The 25,409-nt window shown below is 41.5% G+C and overlaps 1 protein-coding gene across 2 annotated transcripts in view; it reads left to right on the forward strand.

The window, feature by feature from the left end:
* The first annotated feature begins 3,801 nt into the window (after positions 1-3,801).
* NCOA7 (nuclear receptor coactivator 7) overlaps positions 3,802-25,409 on the forward strand; it is a 198,426-nt gene continuing 176,818 nt past the window's right edge. For both annotated transcript variants that reach the window (XM_075203019.1, XM_075203018.1), the window contains exon 1: positions 3,802-4,149. The gene's annotated coding sequence lies outside the window, so the exon portion shown is untranslated. The remainder of the gene's footprint in view (positions 4,150-25,409) is intronic.

The raw sequence follows: 25,409 nt of genomic DNA on the forward strand, positions 1-25,409 counted from the left end.
GGTGCACCCTCCAGTGATGAAATTAGACTAAATCTGAAATAACTGTACAAAAAGTAATATTGGGGATATGTTATAGACAACTTTATTGATCAACTTGGTGCAGTTATCAAACATATATAACATATAAGCCGATACGTGCGGGGGAAGGGGGGTTGGAGGTGTGAGGCCTCAAATCATGTAATCCTAGCCTGCCCCCCATGGCACAATGCCACAATCGCATCAATGTGTTATGAGAGCGGGGCCAAAATAGAGTGATTTGGGAGGCCTACCTGAAATTCAGGAGTCTTCTGTACAATCTGGGATAGTAGACAAGTATGTATAAGCTCCTATCATAGAATGCGGCAGGGAGACATGTGGGATGCAAAAAAACAGGCAAGGAGAGACATATATGCAACCCCTTGTTTGTTATATGTCCATCTCATGTCTTTACTTGCCCCTATATCTTGTCTGCCTCCACCTTACTTTGTTGCTTATTCCTCGTATCTTGTCTCTCTCTTTCTATTGTTTGTCCTTAACCTCATGTCTATTGACTTCCACTCCTTGCCTTATCTGTCCAATGTTTCTCTCAAGCCTGGTGTTACCCATGTTACATTCCAATCTGCTCCCCACTGCCCCTTAACCCATCTCACGTCTGCTTATTTTCTTCTTCAAGTTTCTTTTCCTTCACTCCCCCTCCCCTCTTTCTTCTGTGCCCCCCTGACTTAGCTTCAGTAAAGAAGTGAGGAGTAATTCAGATTCAGTACTCATAATTATCTATTATACAAATATGGCGCCCTAACTCGTATCACCACCTGCATGCATCACTGCAACAGATCTCACTGCTTACAGTACATTACAATGCATTACTGCAGACAGTGTAGTATAGATATGCAAGTAGGGTATCTATTCATTAAGAAAGAAAAATAGCCCCTTGCCACCTCTTTCCTTGTGAACAGCGCCCAGCGTCGGACTGGCCTGCCGGGAAGCCGGTCTATCCACCGGTAGGCCCCGACGCTGGTAAGCCATGCCCCCACCGAATCCGTTGTTCCGAGTGCCAAGCCAGCTGCAGAGAGCCCAAACGCGACAGCATTATACTTTTTACTGTTACACAGCAGCACAAGTACACGGCTGTGCCTCTTGCAAAAACCGGAAGTTCGGCTTTTGACACGCAGGCTTGCGTTCCAAGGGGGAGGAAGTGTCAGAGTTCACGTCCGCTGACCGCTGACTACAACAAGACCACGCACAAGATCCGGAGCACCAACCATAACAGTAGGTTGGAGTGCACTCACTACCGCTTGAAGGTAATTGCATATGCTTGTTACCCTCATAACATTACCAAATCCATACGATTGTCACATCTGTATGATTTATCTACACAACACTACTCTGAAGACTGTCTTGCCTGCACAATTCAAGCTCTTAAAGAAGAGTTGAAGACTTCAGAGACATTATTTCTGCTTGTATCTGCTCATTTCTGCATATCTCTGCAAATTTCTACATGTTTCTGCACAATCACTCATTTGCCCCCTACCCACAGGCACGGTCTCTCACACCACTACCCTCTGTTTCTCAATATCAGCCGACTGTGTAACATTACACCATTTACCATCAACCACTAGTTCCTAATACAATTACTAGCGCACACTTTATGCACCACCCCGTGTCAATATACCATCCACGAAACATCCCCAATCTCTGATTCTAACTAGATACTACTCATCAATATACTTAAGCGCAAGGTGAAACTACCCCTTCCACTCTTTATACACACTGCATTCTTTATATACTTCACTATGGTGCTAGCTGTCCTTTGTGGGCTGACCACTCCCCCTCTAGTGTCTGCTCCTGCCTCTTTGATGGTTGGCCACACCCCCTCTGGTGGGCCCCTAGTGTTGCAGTCCCCCGGTGGGCCCTTCATGCCCCAGTCCGACACTGACAGCGCCTTGTGCAGGCACCTGGTTTGCTCCCTCCTCATGACCCAATGACAACTTCCAACATTTAAAATCTCTGAAATGGTACATGGCCACACCTCTTTCGAAAATGGGGTGTATCTGCCTTATGTTAGGGGCAAACAGTCACTTTTCCTGAGACCAGCTGTGGCAAAACCTTCCTGCATCGGGTCCCACAGCTCATTGATACCTTGCGTACAGTAAAAGTAATTAGTATAATTATGTTGGGATGCCTAATGAGTATTTCTTGTGGCTTATTTCTGCGATTGCAATAATTGCATTACAGTAACCACCAGCAGTATTATGGGAAAGGCACATTGTTCCTGTATTTGCCTGTATTTACCTATATATGGTCATTAAATTAATATATATTATTCCAATATGCATATGACCATATTCACTTTTTATTAAAAACATAATTTTGAAGAATCATTTAGCAATACCTAACTTGGTTACATGTAACTGGATAAAGATTCTTGGCTATGCACATACCACTTTAAAATTGGTACATGTATATGGGTAATTAAGTGTCTCTCTATATTGTGCATCTAACTGGGTGTAGAATGCCCTGGACAAAGTTGTTTAAATGCATGTTGTGTCAAGACTCATTTACCAACAGTTGTGTCCTTTTCCACCAATCCCTATCAATTATCACGTGAACAGAAACTGATACTGTTAGTTTAAGTGTAGCACAAAAAATAAACATCTTAGCAAGTGCAATTATAAAAAATAAACACACATGACTTGACCAAAATGTGAAAACAGTTTCAAAGCAAACAAAAAAGACTAGTATCAATACAGTGAGCCTTATAATGAGACATATTCTTAGAGACAAATTCAAATAAAGTAAACGCTTTTGACTTTATTAATCAATCAATTGTTTCAACTGTATGCCATATGATTATGTTACACTAATAAATCATATATATTGGAATTGGGTTGTTATGTCCCTTCACCACACAATTGGATCAAAGAGAATTTTGCCAACACATATGGAGCGCCAAATTTCACAGATCATGCTGTTCTGGTCTCATAGCAAACAACCAGATCACAATTTAAAGCTCACTTCACACCAGTGGCGGATCCAGAGGGGGACAATCTAGCAGGTTCAGGCTACCTGTGGCTGCACACTGTGTACATGTGCCCGGTGGCTGAGAGGCAGGCGGAGAATCCTGCCCAGCTGCTTTGGCTGTTTTAAAGAGTGGCTGGGCAACATTCCATGCCTGCTTCTCAACCGCCAGGCACATGTCCACAGTGTGCAGCCATTGTTAGGACTGAAAGAGGAGGCAAGGCCCACCAATCGCAGAAACGGAGTGAGCAGGGCTCTACTAAATCGCCCCTCATAAAACAAAAATTTAATCTACCCCTGCTACACACATAATCATTTCTGAGTCATACAATGACATCAATAACCTGTGGTTGTGGATATTATTAATGATGTTGATTTGTGAGGCGCCACAGTGCTCTGTAGCCCTGGACAGTGGGGAATACATAGCATACATAAAACAGCCACATAATATATGCCTATTGCTGTACTGAAAATGTATAACCAAATATAGTGGAATTTAGCCCTTACATCTAGGGTATACTTTCTATTTACATGTATTTCCTCCCTCCTACCTCTGCTCATCATTTCTCCACAATTACTATAAATATAATGTAAGATGTTATAAACGAAGATAATGCTGAGATAGAAGACCACCAGTGTAAGAGTGCTTAGAGTGGTGTGAGGGGAGGAGTACACATGTACCCTCCCATAGCTACTCTTGCTGTTTCTGTATCTCACTGCACTGCACAAAGAAACAGATCCTTGGCATCTGCTCCTTGCCACCTAGGAGCGCTTACTGCGTGTAATTCCTGGGAGGAGAGTCGTGCCTGTGGGGTGTGAGCTGCAGTCAGTCTGTGTCTGCTGTGCACTAGGGAGGAGGAGGAGGAGGTGGAAAGAAGGAAGGAAGAGCTGAAGGGAGCAGGAGGTGGGATTTTACGGGCAGGCAGATGCTGTGTTGTATATTGTTGATTTGGTGCTGTGATCCCTGGCTAGACTTCCGTGGGATTTACATGTAAACAGTCGGACACATTATATAGCAGCCATAAGATCAGCTCCATTCCTGCTCCTGGCCAATAGAACTTCTCATGTACAAAGACTGAGGCATCCTCTGTATACATCAGCAGCTGGGAGACTCGGCAACAGCCTGGCACGGAAGGTGAAGGGAGGCTTCAGGTGGGTGCTTTAGAAATGTTATTTCCTTAAGTCACATATAGGTCACTCCTTGTTTACGTCTCAACCATGTATTCAGGCAATGATTAGAGGACATTGACTACCATGGCTATTTATTCCATTTATTTAAGGGCTTTTATAATATATATAACCACGCCTTGCTTCCTACTGGTGTGCTGCCACAGCGCATAACAGTATTATTCCCAGCAGAGGGGTGGGAGGAGATTGACAAGTGGGTGGAGATTTTGTATGTACAGCGTGGGTATGCAATCTTTGAACTCAGATGTTATTGAACTACAGTGCCTGTGGGCTTAGCTTGTCATTTGCGGGTTGGACATCATGTTATAGTTAAACAATTGAGGTGGCAAAGACATAATGAAATAATAGCTCAGTCGCATATGTCGCACAATGAAAGTCTTTAGATCACTTTCCCTTCTTCCTCTCTCTTCATACAGGCGACTTGCCAAGCATGTCCATCGCACAATAGCTAGGATGCTAGTGCAGGATTTAATAACAATGATAAACAGTTGGCTGCTCCTATTGTTGACAGCAGATTGCCAGGTGGTACCTACACTGGACTAGTCTCAGTAATTGATGTACTCAGGACGTTTTAGAACAGAAAAAAACATAATAGTCAGGCTAGCAATAGTAATGTAATACTGTGTGGCTGCATTGCATTGCATTTCAGTATAATAAAGCGCAGGTACTTTTTATTGGGTATAAATACATGAGCCTAAGGCTGATTATGCACTGGCATTGTATTAAACGCCAGTGACACCACCTTTCAAAATTTACCGCCTTTGAGATACGGGGCCTGATTCATTAAGGACGTAAACAGTGATTTTGTGTGTATAATCCACACCAGTGCCATAACTAGACATTTTAGTGCCCTGGGCAAGACAAGGCACTGGCGCCCCTCATCTAAGTGGGAGTGACAATCGTCGAGTGGGCGTGGTCAACTATCTGTGTGTACGTGCGCAGTGTGTGTAACAGTAGTTTCTGAAAAATGACTTACCATAAGATGTCCAAGGACAGAACAGCATAGCTTCAGTGCATAGGAAGTATCTGAATCCTGGAATGTTGGGGGCCCTATTTTGAACAAAAAAATTGGTGCATGAAATTTAGAAAACTAATAATTAGCCCCGACATTAAAATAATAGTATTCCTATTTAATAAATAAACCTATTTTCCTCCTCCCAAACAGCCCCAGCAATACATTAAATAGCATTTCCGTTTAATAAATATAACCATTTCCCACAACCATCCCCGTCACCTCATCTTAAAATAATAGACCCCACTATTAAATTAAAAAGCCCCATCAATAAATTAAATTGACCCACCAGCTCCCCACAAATAAAATAGTACCCATTAAATAATTAGCCCCCACCTAAACGTCACCATTAAATTATTAGCCTACCTCCCACCCATGCACTAAGACACCCAACCTCCCTACCCACATCACACATTATATTAACACACACCCCCCTTCCCTCAAAGCATAGCAGCATGCAGCATACATTCCCCCTCCTTAATAGCAGTATGCAGAACACATCCCCCCCTCCATAATAGCAGCATGCAGAACACATCCCCCCCTCCATAATAGCAGCATGCAGCACACATCCCCCTCCATAATAACAGCATGCAGCACACATCCCCCTCCATAATAACAGCATGCAGCACACATCCCCCCTCCATAAAAGCAGCACACATCTCTCCCCTCTGCTCCATAATAGCAGCACACATCCCCCTTCCCCCCCCCCTTTGAAGCTTTTGCTTGAAGACCTACCTTTATCTTCCTTCCTGTCCAGCTGTAACTGCCTGGCTCTTCTCTGCTTCTCTGCTCCTCTGCTGCCTAGCAACGTCATGACATCAGACGCTGAGGGGCAGAGGGCAGGATTCAGAAGGGGAGAGGAGTCTGGTGCCGTCCGCCATTTTGGATGCTCCGGGCGGCCGGCAGTCTGATTCTGAGGTCTGTTAGCTGTAAGTAAAAAAGGCAGGTAGCGGGCAGCCGCAGCGCCCCCTTGGGCTTGTGCCCTGGGCAATGGCACTGCCCACACCTGCCTAGTTAAGGCTCTGATTCATGCAATTACACCACGCATGTCCAGAGCCGGACCATACGCCACACAACACAGCCACGTTCAATATATCCTTGAGCGCAAAGGACTCTTACTACAGCCTACAATTTCAAGGAGAGAACAGGGCGAGGAAGGGGCATCAATGTACAGTCAGGGTGTGGCAAATGAAAGCACACAGCAGCGTCCGATTCAAGCTCTGGGCATCTCTCAGGTACTTGTTTTTAAGCCGTTTCTTTTGCTCCAGCTACAGGTTTTGTCTAAGTTCAGATTACCAATGATGACGGCTGTGTATGCATGCTATGACATGAAATGAAATAAAAAAATTTTTTAATGTTTTATCAGTAATGCCTATATTATTAACAGATGACTTTAATTGAATAGTTTCTTATTTCCTGTGCGTTCTTTTGTGAATTTATATTACACATATGTATTGGATCCTGCAGTGTCTTGTCTAGTAGAGCAGAGGAGAACTACACCCGTATTCATAACTACACTTGTCTTCAGATTTGCTCCTTGTTGAATTTGGGCATACGTCTTCCTGACAGAGCCGGATTTACACCTCATGGGGCCCTAGGCAAGATATCTGTTTGGACCCCCCCCCCCTTCACACACACAGTGGCCCCTCACACACAAGCAGGGCTGCCATCAGAAATTGTGGGGCCCAGTACAAACGAAAGAGTCTGGGCCCCCCTCCCTTCCCAATGTATAGTGCGGGGTATATTACATTGACTCCATATTAAGCCACACATAGTACCCCCAGATCATATTATGCTACACATAGTACCCCCAGATCATATTATCATATACATAGTACCCCCAGATCATATTATCATAAACATAGTACCCCCAGATCATATTATCATACACATAGTACCCCCAGATCATATTAAGCCATACATAGTACCCCCAGATCATAGCAAGCCACATATAGTACCCCCAGATCATATCATGCCCCACATAGTACCCCCAGATCATATTATGCTACACATAGTACCCCCAGATCATATTATCATACACATAGTACCCCCAGATCATATTATCATTTACATAGTACCCCCAGATCATATTATCATACACATAGTACCCCCAGATCATATTAAGCCACACATAGTACCCCCAGATCTTATCAAGCCACACATAGTACCCCCAGATCATATCATGCCCCACATAGTACCCCCAGATCATATTATGCTACACATAGTACCCCCAGATCATATTATCATAAACACAGTACCCCCAGATCATATTATCATACACATAGTACCCCCAGATCATATCATGCCCCACATAGTACCCCCAGATCATATTAAGCCACACATAGTACCCCCAGATCATATCATGCCCCACATAGTACCCCCAGATCATATTAAGCCACACATAGTACCCCCAGATCATATCATGCCCCACATAGTAGCCCCAGATCATATCATGCCCCACATAGTACCTCCAGATCATATCATGCCCCACATAGTACCCCCAGTTCATATCATGCCCCACATAGTACCTAGTACCCCCAGATCATATCATGCCCCACATAGTACCCCCAGATCATATCATGCCCCACATAGTACCCCCAGTTAATATCACGCCACACATAGTACCCTCAATACATATTATTTTTGTTACATTTACATATATGCATAGTGTAGGAACCCCCTGTGTGCTCACCTACTACTCAGCGCGCCAGCTGAGACAGGAACAGCAGCTGTCAGCACAGGCAGTCCCACAAGCCGGACATCACAGAAGAATACAGCCGCTGGCTCTTTCACAACCCCGCCCCCAGTGACAAGAAACAGTTCTCAAAATGAAAGACCCGACTCACTTGTTTCCCCCCAGCTGGGCCCCCGGGAGCCGCTAGGCCCTAGGCAGGTGCCTAGGTTGCCTAGCGGTAAATCCGGCCCTGCTTCCTGATGTATGTGCATTTTAAAAAAAACGCACATTGCGCTCCGTATGCGTCCCTTAATGAATCAGGCCCATGGTGGTTAACAAGCTTTTGCACTGTAGTAGAGAGGAGAGCCTTAGAGGACACTCCACTTCAGCAGACCACAAATACATGGAACAGACAGGGTCCAAAATGGCGCTGCCATGCTCAGAACCGCAAGTACAAGTGTTAGTAATTGTGAGCAGTTAGAGAATGAGAACCAGGATAGGACAGTGTCCTGAAGACAAGAGATTGTAGTGTTTTTATGAGAAGAGTGATCAAATCATTGACAACATTTGCGCTGACTCTGTGGAGTGTTGGAATACGAAAGCCTGGCTGAAAAGGGTCCAGTAGGTTGTGCGAGGAAAGAAAGCTTTTGAGGCGAGTGTAGACAATTCTCTTGAGAAGCTTGGAGGGGCATGGGAGCTGACAGATGGGATGGTAATTTGAGAGAGAGCTTGTGTCCGAATTTTGTTTCTACAGAATAGGTGTAATCACTGCGTGCTTTAAGTATGATGGAAAGATACCAGTAGAGAGAGAGAGTACATATTTTGCAGGGATTTACAAGGGCATAAGTTCAAGAGGATAGGTTGTAGAGTAAGAAGATAAGAGAGTAGATACTTCATCTTCAATTGCTGGAGCAAATGAAGAGAGGGTGCCATAGTGTGCTGGAATTAATTGAGCTGGATGTTGTCGAGGAAGAAGATACCATTTCAAGTGACATCTTATCAATCTTGTACTTGAAGTAGTTAGGAAGATCTTTGGCACTGATATTAGTTGAAGGGTTTGGGGTGGGATTGTTGAAAAAAAGATTTAAGGGGCATATTCAATTAGGTCCTGGGATGGCGGTAACCCACTGTAAAGGGGCACAAAGGTAATCCCCTGCACCACAAAAAGGCTGATTTTCCTTTGCACCCCATAGGGTTGCGAAGAAAAATCCAATGAGTGTGGTTCAAAATAGAGATTTGGACAGTTGTGAATATGTAATTACTGTGGGTAGTATAGTTGGGAGTAGCGTAAGCTCTAATAAAGAGATGGGTTTTCAGAGAGCGATTAAAGATTTGAAGGCTGTTGGATAGTCTCATGGGTTGGATAGTTGGATTGGGTGTGGTAGGGAGTGGGTAGCGCCACGTTAGAAGTCTTGTAGGTGGAAGTGAGATTTGGTTGCCTGAGGCGAGGCGCAGATCAGAGGTAGATCTATGTGGGTGAGAGGGAGAGTATTTTGAAATGAGAGTTTAGATGTTAGCAGGAATAGTGTTGCTGAGGGCTTTGTAGGTAAGTGTGAGTAATTTGAATTGTATTCTGGAGGGCAAGGAAAGCAAGTGCAGAAATTTGCAGAAAAGTGGTGTGGCAGATGTGGAGTGGTGAGAGAGGAAGATCTGCAGTATTTAAGATGGTTTGAAGCGGGTATATATGGGTAAGGGTAATGCCAGATAGAAGTTGCTTAAAGTATTCAAGGCGAGATGATGAGAGAGTGGATAAGAGTTTTGATAGCATCTTGGGTAACCAAAGGTAGTATTCTCGAGGTGACAGGATTGGGAGAAGAACTGGAATAAGGAATAAAGCAGAGAGCAGAGTCTATTGTGACACCATGGCAGCTGTCTTGGAGTCTGAGGAAATTGTGTTATAATTGCACCTACAAACATCTCTTTACTTTCCTCAAAATATCTCCCAACTCAACACCTTCATTATGCACAAAATCTGCATCTCTCATCCACTCTTATTACATCCTCCCATTCCCGGTTACAGGACTTTTTTTTGGGCTGCACCCACTTTGTGGAATTCCCTCCCTCGCACAGTAAGACTTTCCTCTTATCTTCAAACCTTCAAGCATTTTCTGAAAACCCACCTTTTTAGGTAAGCTTATGATATTTCTCAACCACCCTCCCCTAGATTACCCTATTACCACTCTTTACACAATTCATACTACTACAACCCTCTGACCACTTGAGTAACATTGCTATGTGACTGGATCATATTGCTCACTAAGCGGTTTTTACCTTTACATTCTGGCTGGCCCAATATGCAGTATGTAGTACTTAACCTCATGTATCAAACTCTCACTGTCCTATAGATTGTAAGGTAATGACCTGGGCCTTCTTACCTCTCTGTCTGTGTGTACACAGTATTGTTTTATTACTGTGTTTGTTCCCAATTGTAAAGTGCTATGGAATTTGCTAGCACTAAATAAATAAATGATGATAGATGATGAGGGATATTAGGGAAGGTGACTCTGCGAAGTCAAAAAGCTGAATTTTGGACATGTTGAGCTTTAGGTAGTGTTGGGACATCCATGTGGAGATAGTAAAGAGAGACATGATATGGTAGAGAAGGGTAGAGGTCAAGGAAGATTAGTCGGTTTGCTGCATCTAGCTTGTTGCAAATTTCAGTTTTTTTATGCACATAATGGAATTTCTTTTTCGTTTAGTAGTTTAGTGCATATATGCATTATTGCAATAATTATGTAAAGGCCATACATATACGGTATATTATCATCAAGGGTAAAATTATTACTTTGTTCCAAAATGGAAAAACCAGGTCCAATAGAAGCAAAAGCCATCATGTGACATCACAACAATTTTTTATAGTTTTGAAGGCGAGGTGGTGACTCTGGGAGGAGGGAAGATTCTAAGGTCTGTTTTGAACTTGTTGAGTTTTAGGAAGTGTTGGGACATCCATGTGGAGATAGCAGAGAGACAATTAGCACGCAGGATTGTCAGGGGGGGGACCCAAAAAAAAAAACCCACGGGAGAGAGCTGCTGCGCATGCGCCCGTTTCAGCAGTGCTGTTTCAGCAGTGCTGTCCTATACAGCAGCCGCGGCGCTGTCAAAGAAGCGTCCACGGCGGTGCTGTGTACAATTCAGCACCGCCGTGGACGCTTCTTTGACAGCGCCGCGGCTGTTGTATAGGACAGAGCTGCTATGGTGGCCACTTGGTTAGCGCGGGGGGGGGGGGGTTTCTGAGTCTCCAGTGAGTTACACAAGTTAGTACAGAAGGGGACAAGTCAGTGCAGGAGAGGTAAATTTGTGTGTTGTCAGCATAGAGGTGGTGTTGGAGGTTAAATTAGCTAACTAGTTCCCCAAGAGTAGAGGTGTACAGTACGAAATTAGAAGACCAAGAACAAAGCCCTAAGGGACCTCAAAATATAATGGAATTAGAGGAAAGGATGTACCAGAGGTAGAGACACTAAAAGAGCGGTTCAATAAGTAAGACATGAACCAAGAAAGAACTGTGTCACAATGGAGTGAAGGGTGTGCAGAAGAAGAGGGTGATTAACAGTCTTGAAATCAGAAAAAAGGTCCAGGAGGAGAAGTGACCTTTAGACTCAGTCTCAGTGGAATGTTGGTGGAAGAAACCCGATTGTAGAGAGTTGAGAAGTCAGTGAGAGGAGAGTGAGATAGGTAGTTGTATACAAGTCACTGAAGTAGTTTGGAGGCAAAGGGGATTAGAGATAATTAGGAGGCAAAGGAGAGGAGAGAAATAGGGCAGTATTCGGAGAGAGAGAGGCTGGTTTGGTAGATGGTTTCTTTAGGAATGGGCAGATGAGCTTGGGTTTGAAGGAGGATGGAAATGTGCCAATGGAGAGAGACAAGTTGAAGAGGTGAGCTAGAGATGGGCATGCAGTGAGAATAGAGGGAGCAGAGAATTTGGGCAGCAATAGGGTAGAGAAGGCAGGATGTAGGATGAGATGGCGAGATAGGTGCGGGTCACAGAGTACAGTGGAGCTATTTAGCTGTTCCAACATTGCCTTTTGTTTTTGCTGGTAGTCCTCTATAGTTGCCACTCAGACCTCCCCACATGCCAGATGGTCAGACCACAACAGATCCAAATAATATCATATACATCACTTTATTAAAAACATAGTTAATATAACAATTTATGCCTTAAAAAAAAAAAAAAACAAGTATAATATATATATATATATATATATATATATATATATATATACATCTATATATATATATATATATATATATATATATATATATTATTGGCAGTACTAGGCCCAACCCTCTGCATTGCTTCCAAGATCAGATGCAATTGGGTTTGTTCAAGGTGGAACGACTTGAATGTTTAGATTAAGATTAAAAAGTCCAACAGAATTGCAAATAATAAGGACCCAATATGGAATCACTGATATTGATACAGTGCACTTGTAGGTGCACGCCTCCATCTATGTAATTTAGATTTGCTGCCTCCAAATGATAGTGGACGCACAAGCAAGTAAAGAGGATAGTATAGTCACTTTTATGTCTCTACTTTGTATGAGAACTAATCCACTGCTGGTACCAAGAAACAAGTATTCGCTTCCCAGGGAAGAAATTGACAGTGGGACCTGGCAGACTGTGACAGGGGTTAGGCTTCCTGTTGGCTGCAGCACGCCTCCGATCCATCACCACACTTTAATGCTGGTTACCTTTCAGTTTCTTGTACTCACACACAGTAGTCTTTGTTTCCAATTTGAGAATCAAATTAGATATTTGTAGACTTTAAGATTAAATTAATTTAATTTTGTCACACAATTATTTTCTTTTGGATTCACAATATTATTTACAGGTTCACGGTACAGCGATGGGCATTAGATTTGCCCCGTGTTTTGCAAACCTCTGCATGGGTTTTGCTGTTTTACGTTATATCACTAAATATCATAGCCTCTTGGTTTGCTAGAGATTGGAGGACTACAAATGGTTCACCCACACTAGTGCATATAATCATGCTAAACATTGCAGCTGTTGGTCTGGTTGTTATACGCTGAAGTGGCATATGTACATCAGGACTGCTATTGGCCCCAGCCTTATTCATCTCCCCACCAGACAGGGAGCTATTTAGCTCAATTGCTGGATTGTGTGGCAGGACAGCAAGGTGTCATCATAGATCGGATCAATTACATCACTGAGATTTTACTCTCTGCCCAACTGAGGCTAAAGGATTTCAGAGAATGTGAGTTTATGTACACCAAACATTGTAAGCCCAACCCATCACTGAGCATTAAAGTTAGATATTTCATATTATTAGGCTGCGCAAACCCCTATTTGACACATACTTTTAGCTTTAGTATATATTTTGGGATATCTCTTTTTTAACTGTATAATACAAATAACTCAATAGGTCTCAAATCAAATTATTTATTTCTGGAATTCTGCAGATTGTACTTATTTATATACTATATGCATATAGTTATATTTGTCCATTATTGCAAATAGTAACATAGTTGATGCGGTTGAAAAAAGACACCAGTCCATCAAGTTCAACCTATTTTGGATCTCCTGCGATCCTGCACTTATATTTGAAATTGATCCAGCGTAAGCAACCTCCAATCTGTTTCAATTGTGAAAATCCCCACCAGACCCGATACTGGAGTCCTATTTTTACCCTATATCCACTACTAACCTTCATTTTAATTAACGGTCGTATCCCTGTATACACTTTTCCGCTAAAAATTTGTCTAGCCCTTTCTTAAACATATCTATTGAATCTGCCATCACAACCTTCCCTGGCAATGAATTGCAAATCTTGACTGCCCTTACTGTAAAGAACCCCTTCCTTTGCTGCTTGTGAAATTTCCTCTCCTCTAACCTTAGCGGGTGACCGTGTGTCCTGTGTATAGTCCTTGGGGTAAAAAGTTCCCATGAAAGTTCTCTGTATTGACCCTTATTGTATTTGTACATAGTAATCATATCTCCTCTTAGACGCCTCTTTTCTAAAGTAAATATGTCTAAACTGGCTAACCTTTCCTCATAACTTAATGACTCCATACCCTTTAGCAATCTTGTCTCCCTTCTCTGAACCCTTTCTAGTTCCAAATTATCTTTTTTATAGAGTGATGCCCAGAACTGTACTGCATATTCAAGATGAGGTCTTACCAACGATTTATACAGTGGCAAAATTACACTGTCTTCCCTTGCATCTATGCCCCTTTTTATGCACGCCAATTCTTTATTTGCCCTTGCAGCTGCTGCTTGACATTGAGCACTATTGCTAAGTCTACTATCTACGAGCACTCACAAATCCTTTTCCATTATAGATTCTCCTAAATTAATTACATTTAATTTGTAGATTGCTTTCTTGTTTTTGATCCCTAAATGTATTGCTTTACATTTATCTATGTTAAACCTCATATTCCAGTTGGCCGCCAAATCCTCCAGTTTATTTAAGTCCCTCTGTAGAGAAGCTACATCTTGCTCTGATTTTATTACTTTACAGAGTTTAGTGTCATCTGCAAAAATAGAAACTTTTCTCTCTAAACCATCACCGAGGTCATTAATAAATATATTAAAAAGGAGTGGACCCAGCTCAGAACCTTGAGGTACCCCACTTGAAACTTTTCACCAATTAGAAAATGTTCCATTTATCACAACTCTCTGTTCCCAATTCTCTAACCAGTTTTCCATCCAAGTACAAATGTTTTTTCCTAGACCCAGTTCCCTTATTTTGTAAACCAACCTCTTGTGTGGCACTGTATAAAAGGCCTTTGCAAAATCTAAGTAGACCACATCTACTGTGCTGCCATGGTCCAAGTTTCCACTAACTTCCTCGTAGAAAGTAATTAGATTAGTTTCACACTACCCAAATCCATGTTGATTCCCACTAATAATCTTATTGTGCACCAAGTAATCCTGAATACTATCCCTTAATATACCTTCCAGTAGTTTCCCCACTCCTGATGTCAGGCTTACAGGTCTATAATTCCCTGGTTGTGATCTCGTCCCCTTTTTAAACAACGTCACCACATCTGCTATTCGCCAATCCCTTGGTACTGAGCCTGATGAGAGTGAATCTCTGAAAATTAAGAATAGCGGTCTAGCTATTTCTGAGTTTAGCTCCATAAGGACCCTTGGGTGTATGCCATCTGGATCTGGAGCTTTATTTATCTTAATATTCTTCAGTCGCCTTTGTATTTCTTTCTCTGACAACCAAGTATTAATTAATGGTTTAATTTCCATTTTTATGTATTAGTCCCACCATTTGTTCCTCTCTAGTAAATACTGAAGAAAAGAAAGTGTTTAATACCTCTGCTTTTTCCTTAGTATCATTTATCAATTCACCTCTTAGGGGTTCTATATTATCTTTTTTTTAATCCTTATATACTTAAAAAACTTTTTGGGGTTTGTCTTACTTTCTTGTGCAACTTGCTTTTCATTTTCTAATTAAGCCAATCAACTTTACTTTTTGCATGTTTTATTACATTCCTTGTACCTACGGAAGGACTCTTCTGACCCTTCAGATTTAAAAAATTTAAATGCACGCTTCTTCCTTTGGATTTCTTCCCTCACCTTTTTATTTAGCCTCATTGGTTTAAACTTAATTATTTTACATTTATTTCCCATAGGAATGAACTTATACGTGTATGTTTTCAACAACATTTTAAAGACAGCCCACCTTTGTTCCGTATTTTTCCCTTCAAAAACGTTGTCCCAGTCTATGCACATTCTAGACTCCTTTAGTGTATTAAAATTTGCCTTTCTAAAGTTTAAAGTCCTAGTTGATCCCTTATACTGTTGCTTCTGGAAACTAATTTCAAATGAGACCATATTATTTCCCAAGTGATCCCTTACTTGAATATTTGATATTACGTCTACATTATTTGTTATTACTAGGTCCAGTATAGTCCGGTCCCTAGTTGATTCCTCTACTAATTGGAACATGTAATGGTCTTTTAGCATGCTCAGAAACCTATTTCCCCTAGCTGTACTGCAGGTCTCAGTAGTCCAATCAATGTCTGGATAATTAAACTTAAAATTAAAAAAATCCCCCATAATTAAAATTTGACCTAGTTGTGTAGCCTTTTCAATTTGCTGTAAAATTTGGGCTTCCTCAATCATACTAATATCTGGCGGTTTATAGCATATTCTATCAGCAACTTCTCTGAACTTTTTCCTCCGCTGGATATTGCTACCCATAGTGCCTCTATATTATCACCAATATTCTCGTAAATACCTTCCTGAATACTTGTTGTTTTTTTTTTTAACTTTTTATTTATAACAGCAGATATATGTATAAAGCACAGCAGTACAGGTCATACATCTTATCCAAGTACCAAGATTACTAAATATTAGGACATCAGATAAGAAAAATGAGAAACGCAAAAAAATAACAGACAAAATATAGATATATTCTTCTCATCCAAGTACTTTCCGAGAGGGAGTTAAAGATCTACAAAGTGAACAATTGAGATAGAAAATTTTCCCAATAGCAAAGGTGCATCTTGTACCATTGTACATATCTAGCGAATAGAACACACTGCTATGATTTTTTATTTTTTGGGGAGGTGCGAGGGGAAGGGAGGAAGGGGGAGGGACAGAGGGGGAGAGGTGGATAGAGGGAACACAAAGAGAATAGGAGAAAGAAAGTTACCGAGATTGAAGAAAGAAAAGGAGGGAGAAGCAACTTAGGCTTATGAGAGGCCTGGCATAGTACTGTTGTTAAAGCTATACCAAGGATCCTATATTTTGTGGAACGTAGGGACCTTGTCATGGAGGAAACTAGTCATATATTCCATGGATGCCGTGTGCCAAGTTCTTTTCATAACTCCCTCTTTAGAAGGTTGTGAGGCCTTCTTCCATTCACTGGCTATTTGTAACTTAGCTGCATTATAGATGTGTCGGATCAGCTTATCTGATGTTTTAGTAATGCCCTTGATAGGTTGGTATAGAAGCATCGGGAGTGGATTCTTACTAGGCACGTTAATTGAGGTAAACCTGTCGGACCAGTGATATAACTTCGTCCCAGAATTTAGCCACCAAAGGGCAATCCCACCAGCCATGAAGAAAAGAGCCCACTGCCCCACAATCACGCCAACATAAATTTGAAGTTTGGGAAAAGATAGAATGGAGCCTCTCAGGGACCATATACCATCTGGTGTAGACCTTGTATGAGTTTTCATGGATAGCTGTATTAGTAGATGACCTTGAGATTTTTTCACGAATGAGCGACCATCTCTCCTCGTCTAGGGTCACCCCAAGATCCTGTTCCCAAGCCTGCTCAAATGGTTCCTTAGGAGGAGATGAGGAGGACATGAGGGAACTATACAGGATCGATATATAGCCACGGCGACCCGGACTATAAATACAGTGTCTCTCGAAGGATGTTGGCAACCGCAACCTAGATGAATGAGTCTGGGCTTGAATAAAGCTTTTAATTTGTACATAGTGAAAGTAAAGGTTGCTTGGAAGTGCATGTCTCTCGCTCAGGTCTGTGAAAGAGCGTGGAGCATGCTCTCCCATCAAATGAAGAAAACGGTCTAATAATGCTTTCCTCCAAGGGTAAGCAAAAGCATTGATGCACCCCTGTGGGAAACTAGGGTGTCTCCACAGCTGGGTGAGAGGCGAAGGGTATGGGGCCAGTGTATATTTTTTGTTCAATTTGTCCCAAACCTCCAGTGTAAAATGGATGGAGGGCGTAACAAGGGCTGAGGCTGGTTTGACACTCCTAGGAATCCAAGGTAAAAAGCGAACTCCTATATCTGGAGACAACAAATCTTCAATATCCACCCACCTCTTGATTCCCAGTGGCGAGAGCCAAGAAATGAGATGAGTCAATTGTGTAATATCTGTCAAACAGGGGGAGACCCAGGCCACCATTATATTTAGATTTAGCTAGACAAAGTTTGCTGCGTCTGGGTCTCTTACCCTGCCTGAATACCTGGTTTTAACTCTGGTATAAAGACATACTCCTCCACCCCTTTTATTTACCCTATCCCTCCTGAAGAGAGAATAGCCTTCCAAGTTGACTGCCCAGTCATGTGTATCATCCCACCAGGTCTCCAGGTAATAGGTTATACCTATAATATCATACTGCTCATTCATTGCTACTAGTTCTAACTCCCCCATTTTACCTGTCAGGCTTCTTGTATTTGCAAGCATACACTTAAGTGTATTGCCTCCCTTAGGTATTTCTTTTTGCTTTAAAATTGGCCTCTCCTTATCGGCTATGCTTCCCTTTCCCCCCTCTCTACCCCCCTTGACTCTTGTTAAATTCCTCCTTACTACTCTCAATGTCTATCCCATAAATACTTGCTTGCCCCTCCCCCCCGCAGCCTAGTTTAAAATCTCATCCAACCTTCTAACCATCCCCTCCCCTAGCAGGGCAGCCCCCTCCTCATTCAGGTGCAATCCATTTCGACAATAATGATGGCAACTGACCCGAGAAATCAGCCCAGTGCTCTAAGAATAAAAATATAAAAATATATTATATTGATTATTCTATAAGAGCTAGTTTTGTATTTATTTATTTTTTTTAACTTAAAAGGTTATAATTGAGGTTTTTATTATTAACAGTAGAATAAAACGAACAATCAACACTGCCGATGTACATCAAGGAAAATAAAATAAAAACTAGAGGGGGGAGGGGAGACAAAGGAGGGGGTGGGGGACCAGCGGCAAGTAAAGAGACACTCAGATTATAAGATGTGAACCCTAGGATCTGACAATAATGCACATCTCAGAGAACCCGCATCAGGATTTTAAGAGTCGATGTTCCGTAAAGAAGTCATATCACAAAAACCATTTAATCAGCGGGGAAGCCAATTCTGTGCTATTGCTGTCCTAGCGGCAATAAGTATGTGGCCAGTGACATATTGATTGTGGCGCTCCAGATGTGGAGGGTATAGATGTAATAGTGCCATAGCTGGAGAAGGGGAGGGGTGTATTTATTTTTAATACATTGTTACTTTGTTAATATTTGCTGGCTTCTGCCTTATTGAATTATGTTAAAAGTTTATATTGTATTTGGTAGGTACATCTAGGGACGTCATTCCCTTTATTCTCTATCTTCTCCTGTATGTATTTAAAATCTCCACCCCGTCCCTATCTGTCACATTCTCCTAAGTTTCCTTATATATGTCATTCTTCCAAAGCGTAATTACTCATTTTCTAACAGTTTAGACATAGACATACTACTAGGGCAGCTAAACTGCATAACTAATCAAAAGAGAACACAGGTCAATCAATGACTTATGATTTATTTTGGATTTGTCACACTTAAACACTCATTGTGGAGTCTGACTTATAGCATTCATAAGATAAGAAAAACTCTCATCTATCATTTGAGAAAGAATCCCATGGGATGTTTTCACCCAAGTAAATAAATGCTAAATGTTTAAAAACCCCAGGCTATAATGCACATTAACAGAATGTACTTTGTTAAAACTGCAAAAGTCTTTCTCTGACTTATCTCATTACTTTACATAAATATTAATAAAATAAATTTTCTCCCATTCTGAAATGAAAGCAAATCACTCCAGGCTATGTCCTTATGAGCATTTTTGTTCTTATTTAATGTGTAGCGTTTTTCATTATATGCTTGTAGTAGTTTAAGGTTATGAAAGTATTTTGTATTATCAGCCTTTGTTCATTGTCATATTTTATATGTGTTTACATGCAGATTTGTAGAATAAATTACAGGTGTTTTTTAAGAAACATAATTTTTTCACGTTAAAAGATCTTCTAGGTAGTTTTCAGTTATTATTTCATTAGAAAAAAAAAGTGGATTCAAGAATGCAAATCAAGTGTAACCTGAGGACCTTATTTCTGAAGTTCACGTCATGCGCACAACTTTGTTCACACTGTATTCTGAAGACACCTAAGTGTACAGAGAGGCGTACCAATCTGAAGAGATGCACTGTGCAAAACCACCCATTATTAAATTACTCACTAAAATTACTTAGGCAGTAGTAATGGAGGTAAAATTCAGTGGGTTACATTTATCAAAATCATAGTTGCGACTTTTGGGACCTCCTCTCCGATAGATCAAGGAGGCAAGGTCTAAGAGACAAGTGCCCCTGCTACGATCGTGCAGTAAGGTGGGGGGGGGGGGGGGGGCCATAGCACCGTAAGTGGGATCCAGGAGGGTGGACTAATCTCCAGAGATTCCATGAGGACTCCCTGAAATTGAGAGTCTCCCAGACATTCAGAGAGAATAGGCAAGTGTGATCAAAATTTGTGCAAAGAAAAAATGTAGTGTTGCTCACACAACCAATCCGATGTTTGTCTTTTGTGATAATTTTCTAAATGACTTTGGCGAATGATAGTTAGAAATTGATTGATTGCAATGGGAAATGCCACATTTTCCCTTTTAAAAACATTTTCATAAATGTACTTGAGTGTTTCTTTTCTGCTACACATTTACAGTGCGTGTCTCTGTTGGAAATGCTTGAAATAAAAAGGATCTAGTCACATTAAACTCCTGCTGCAGGTAAAAAAAAACTAAGAGCATATGTTACTTACACACAGGAGCCTCTCACCACCTCTCAGCCTCTCTAGGAGAAAGCCTCTAGGGCTGCGGTTCCCAAAGTGTGCGCCGCGGCTCCCAGGGGTGCCGCGGCACTGTCACAGGGGTGCCGCAGGCCAGCCATAGAAAAAAAAAAAACAACACATAAACTTACCAATCCGCGCGGCGCCTGGGCCCAGCATCCTCCTCTCTCACGCAGCTTGCTGGCGTTACCATCTATTGCTCACTTAATAATAAAAGAGAAATATGAACCTACATCTCAAATGTTAGCACAATGTATTTGGATGTTAATACTTTAATCACAGACTTGACTGAATGTATGTAAATAGTGTAGATGTAATGGATATTCACATAATGAGCAATCGATCATTTTGTTTTTTATTAACCTCTTCCTATCCAGGGGTCGCTCATAGTTCAGTTACAGTACCTATATTGAACTGTTTGTGTTGTGCTAGTTATATCAGCAGCAATTGCACAGACATGGCATTTGTGTTGTCACAGTTTGGTCACACTTAGGATGATACACAGGTCTTGATATAGAATTGGGCATTAAGCCCATTTGCACTTCGTAAAGATGATGCTCTCATAGCATCTTTGTTTTCAGCTGAGCAGATCTTATACTTGCATTCACTTGCTCTTGGAAAGTCAGGTCAGCGGTATTCTATGAGTCAGGTCAGTGCTTCTTAACTGCCATACCGCTACTTCTTCATTTCCATACCGCAACTTCCAATCTTTCATATCGCTGGCGCCACATCTAAACTTCCATACCGCCACTTCTAAACTTTCATACCGCCACTCTGCAATCCAAGGTGGCGGCATTTGCTAGGGTGCAAATGTTTGCAGCAACTGATAGGAGGAGTTGAGCAGATCTAGCGCAGTCATTGCAAAGTGCAGGTTAGGGGCTCAGGTTAACTACGGAAATAAGAATTTATTTTGTGGGACAGGGTTATTTAAATGTGATAAAGGGGTGTTGATGGTTCTTTCACAGGGGATTTTTTGGAGTTTCTTAGTGGGGTGACAGGGATTAAACCTAGTCCCTATACTTATAATTAAGTACTATATAAGTTCTATATCATTGGGTGATTTATTTTGATATTTTTTAAACAAAATTAGTGCTTCATTATTATATTGCATTGTACTTTTTGTTGTTCAGATTGTTTTTAGTTTCTTTGTATAAGTTGTCCAATTAAGTGGATTGGACCATTGATCACATGACCTGGCTACATATAGTAATTGTTGAACACTACTGTATGTTAGATACTAGATAGAGGTACATAGCAGAGCCGTAACGAGGGCGTTGTGACCGCCCAGGGCTCAAACCCAGGGAGGCGCAGCCGCCCGATACCTGCCTCTGTGCCCAGACGAACCACGGCTCTAATCCAGCTCCCCTACAAGCAACAATTCATTCCCGGCAAGCAGTGGAACGCATGTGCATTCTGGGGTAAATGCATGGACTAGGGTAAATTCATGGTCCTCTAAGGAACCCACAGACCACAAGTGCAAAGACTAGTAAACCACTGTGACATGTGGTTCCACAGGTATTTAACCCAGTGCCATATATCTATATAGATATATCTCTATAGATATAAATATATATACATGCATTTGGCTTTTCATGCATTTGCAAATATGTGTAACAGAATTTTTTTAGTAAAGTGCCAACCACACCCCCACATTAGGTTGGCCACACCCACTCGGCAAATGTCACTCCCACTTAGATGGGGGGCGCCGGTGCCCTGTCTCGCCCAGGGCACTAAAATGTCTAGTTACGGCACTGTATATATATATATATATATATATATATATATATATATATATATATATATATACATACATATGTAATCTAATTAAAGCTTTATTATAAGTGGTAGGCTTCCATAGTTAATCATTAATAAAATAGAGGATCCTATAACATAGTTGCTGCATGATATATATATATATATATATATATATATATATATATATACATACATACATAGCTAGAAACATACTGACATTAAGGGGCGTATTCAATTGTTAGCGGTAACGCTGATAAACGAGCGCTCAAAAAATCTTAGCAGTAATACGGTAATTACTCGCGGAATTTCAGCTCGCTGCTCCCTGAGCTGCGAGCTGAAATTTCGCGCGTAAACTACCGTATTAACGCTTTTCGCGTGCAATATTACGGTAATATTTTTTGAACGCTCGTTTTTAGCGTTAACGCTAACAATTGAATACGCCCCTAGTCAAAATTGGTGTTGTGTTATCAATGTTTATTTTTTTATGTTAATTTTAATGTGTGGTTTCATTGCTAGTTTTAGAGTGCGGTATCATTGCTAGTTTTAATGTGCATTATCAATGGTATATTTAATGTACGGTATCATTGCTTGTTTTAATGTGCGGTGTCAATGCTAGTTTTAATGTGTGGTGTCAATACCCATTTTAATGTGGGGTTTTGATGATTGTTTTAATGTAAAGTATTTTAGTTTGTGGAAGCATTGATTTTTCTTGTGCAGACAACCTAGGAGAGCCCTCTGGGAGAGCTGTAAGTGTCGTACTGCAGGCTGTAGGTGTCGCAATTCAGGATGTGTCATCCTTTACAGCCTTATACCCAATGATGCTCTTAATTTTAGATCTTAGGGCCCCCTCCCTCTGTCTTAAGTGCCCCGGGCCCCCCAAAGCTTTAATCCAGCTCTGGCCTTACCCCTGCCCTACTGTTGTTTGACTTGGCTAGAAATTGGGGATCTCCAAAGACTTAGCTACAGTCAGTTAAAAGAATATCAACAGAGCGGCCCCTCTATTGGAGTGAGGAGAGATGGTCAGTGAAGCATGTGCAGAAACTGTCCACCAGGTGTCCCTAGTCGTCGGTCTCAGAATTGGATGGAGACGGGTTTTGATGCTGGAAATAACTCTTTTTCATACTCCAGATTCAAGAGATGTAATTGAAAGATGTGTGAGACTGCACGCCCCATCACATTGGGTGATGTCTCCAAAGTATTGCAGGAGAGTGTGGAAGACATGCCTGTCGCTGAGGATGTTAGTTGCCAGTAACATTTGGACAAGCTTGTCCACCAGATTATGAGAAAAGGCGGGCTGACACTTGGCAAAGTAGACAGGAACAGCAATGCAGTAGTTACTCTGGGGAGCAGTGACCCAAGATCTCATCATCCAGAAATTACACTACACTGATTCTTGAAGAACTTCCCTTTAACACAGCTGATCTGTGAAATTTGGCAAGAAGAGACCATAGTTGAGGCTAGGGAGCAGCCAGTGAAGAAGTAGTTGTAGTGAACATGAAACCTGAGACCTTGATACAGAAAAAGGAGTTGCTAAAAATAATTTAAGAGAGTGAAGAGATTGTCCAGCACCTAACTTTTCAGAAGGAGAAATTCAATATCTAAGGCGGTAGAACGACCTTCTCCCATTGGCTGTCAGAAGTATGACAAAATGATTTTACATTCACTGCTGCAACCTTGCAACTAACCCGGGTTGCAAGTGTTTAATTCAAGATCACCAACGGTGCCAACTAGCAGACTACACATATGATATGATTTAATGATAAGTCAATTTTTGTGATTTCGTGTAACTGAGGGTTGCGAGTGTGGTGCAAACAGTATGAAAGTGTTCTCTCCTGCTGGCAATAATAACATTCTGCATCTCACAAGTTGAGGTGAAGACTCGGGTGGAGGCACTGCAACTAGAGAGAGAGGTGAGACTCCTCAACTAGTGTTATAACCACCCACTCTTTTTATGTCACATATTGGATGACCTTTATTTTAGGTGTAGTTGCCTCTTAATGAAGGCAACTTTCTTTCTTATCAATTGTTTATTACTGATGTAGAAAATGCCTGTTTTCACTGGAAGAAGTAGCTGGAACAAATGGAAACTTTATGCACTCAATGTTGCAACAAACGGGAACACTCTTGCTTTGTTTTATTCATCTGGAATAATGTACCTTTATACTATTTTATTTTGTAACAAGAACAACTGTACTTTGTCCTCAGTAATAAGGTGATAAGATAACCTGTTGTTTTCTAGAACTCTTTGGAAGCAGGAACTTCAGAATGATTTAGAGGAGCTTATCAAAAGGACCTGTTATGCATTATACACAGATATGTACTGTATTTTTAATGGGTAAACAATCTTGGAGATATTTCACATATATAATTCACATGTGCCTTTCAATAATGTATACAGTATATATTAATTTACATATAGATGTAGGATTAGTTACAGATACTATGCACACATTGATATGTGCTGGCCTCTCCCACCACTTTCAACCCTGCTCCATCCATTAGCATCTGCTCCCCCTCTTTGATTATGCCCCTCTCTTCCTACCCCCAATTTGGGTCATGCTATCTCTTCCGCCCTTATTTGTTTTAAGATTTTGCCTCTTCAAACTTCTTCTTTCACCTCCACCTTATTTGTCTTCCCCCCTTTGTTTCTCTCTGGTTTTCAGCACGTGCTTCTCTCTTTTTCACTGTCCCCTATGTTTAGCTCTGACTCTCCCCCATGAGTATCTTTCTCTGCCCCCTGTCTATGTCTCCTGCATTGCACTACATGTCCATACTTGCCTACTCTTCCGGAATTTCCAGGAGGCTCCTGAATATCGGGGACGGGGCTTAATCGCATCATTAAGCCCCGTCCCCGCTATTCATTGTCGTGAATTTCATCATTTTATAGTGGTGGTGGTGGAGCCATGGTGACTCAAATACGTCACCACGCCCCCTTCTACCCCTGACACATGACCTGTCCTCCCGGAGGACAGAGTCTAAAGGTCGGCAAGTATGTACATGCCATGTAGTGGCATTATTACAGCAAAAAGTTAATTCAAAATTAGAAGAAATGTGATCTATGTAGTGCACTACACAATGCAAACTTTTGGGGTCTATTAAAGGAAGAGTAGCCCTAAGGGCTTCTCCCTATTTACCAAAGCTCCCATCCGGTAAAGGCTATCACCGTTTAGCCTGCATCAAGTGCCTTCTGTGATGGTTCGAAGGCATGGGGGTACAAGTACTGCTGCTGTCCTCTGATTGCTCATGCCATCTCAGGATGGC

This window comes from Mixophyes fleayi, chromosome 3 (assembly GCF_038048845.1).
Source record: "Mixophyes fleayi isolate aMixFle1 chromosome 3, aMixFle1.hap1, whole genome shotgun sequence".
Taxonomy (NCBI): domain Eukaryota; kingdom Metazoa; phylum Chordata; class Amphibia; order Anura; family Limnodynastidae; genus Mixophyes; species Mixophyes fleayi.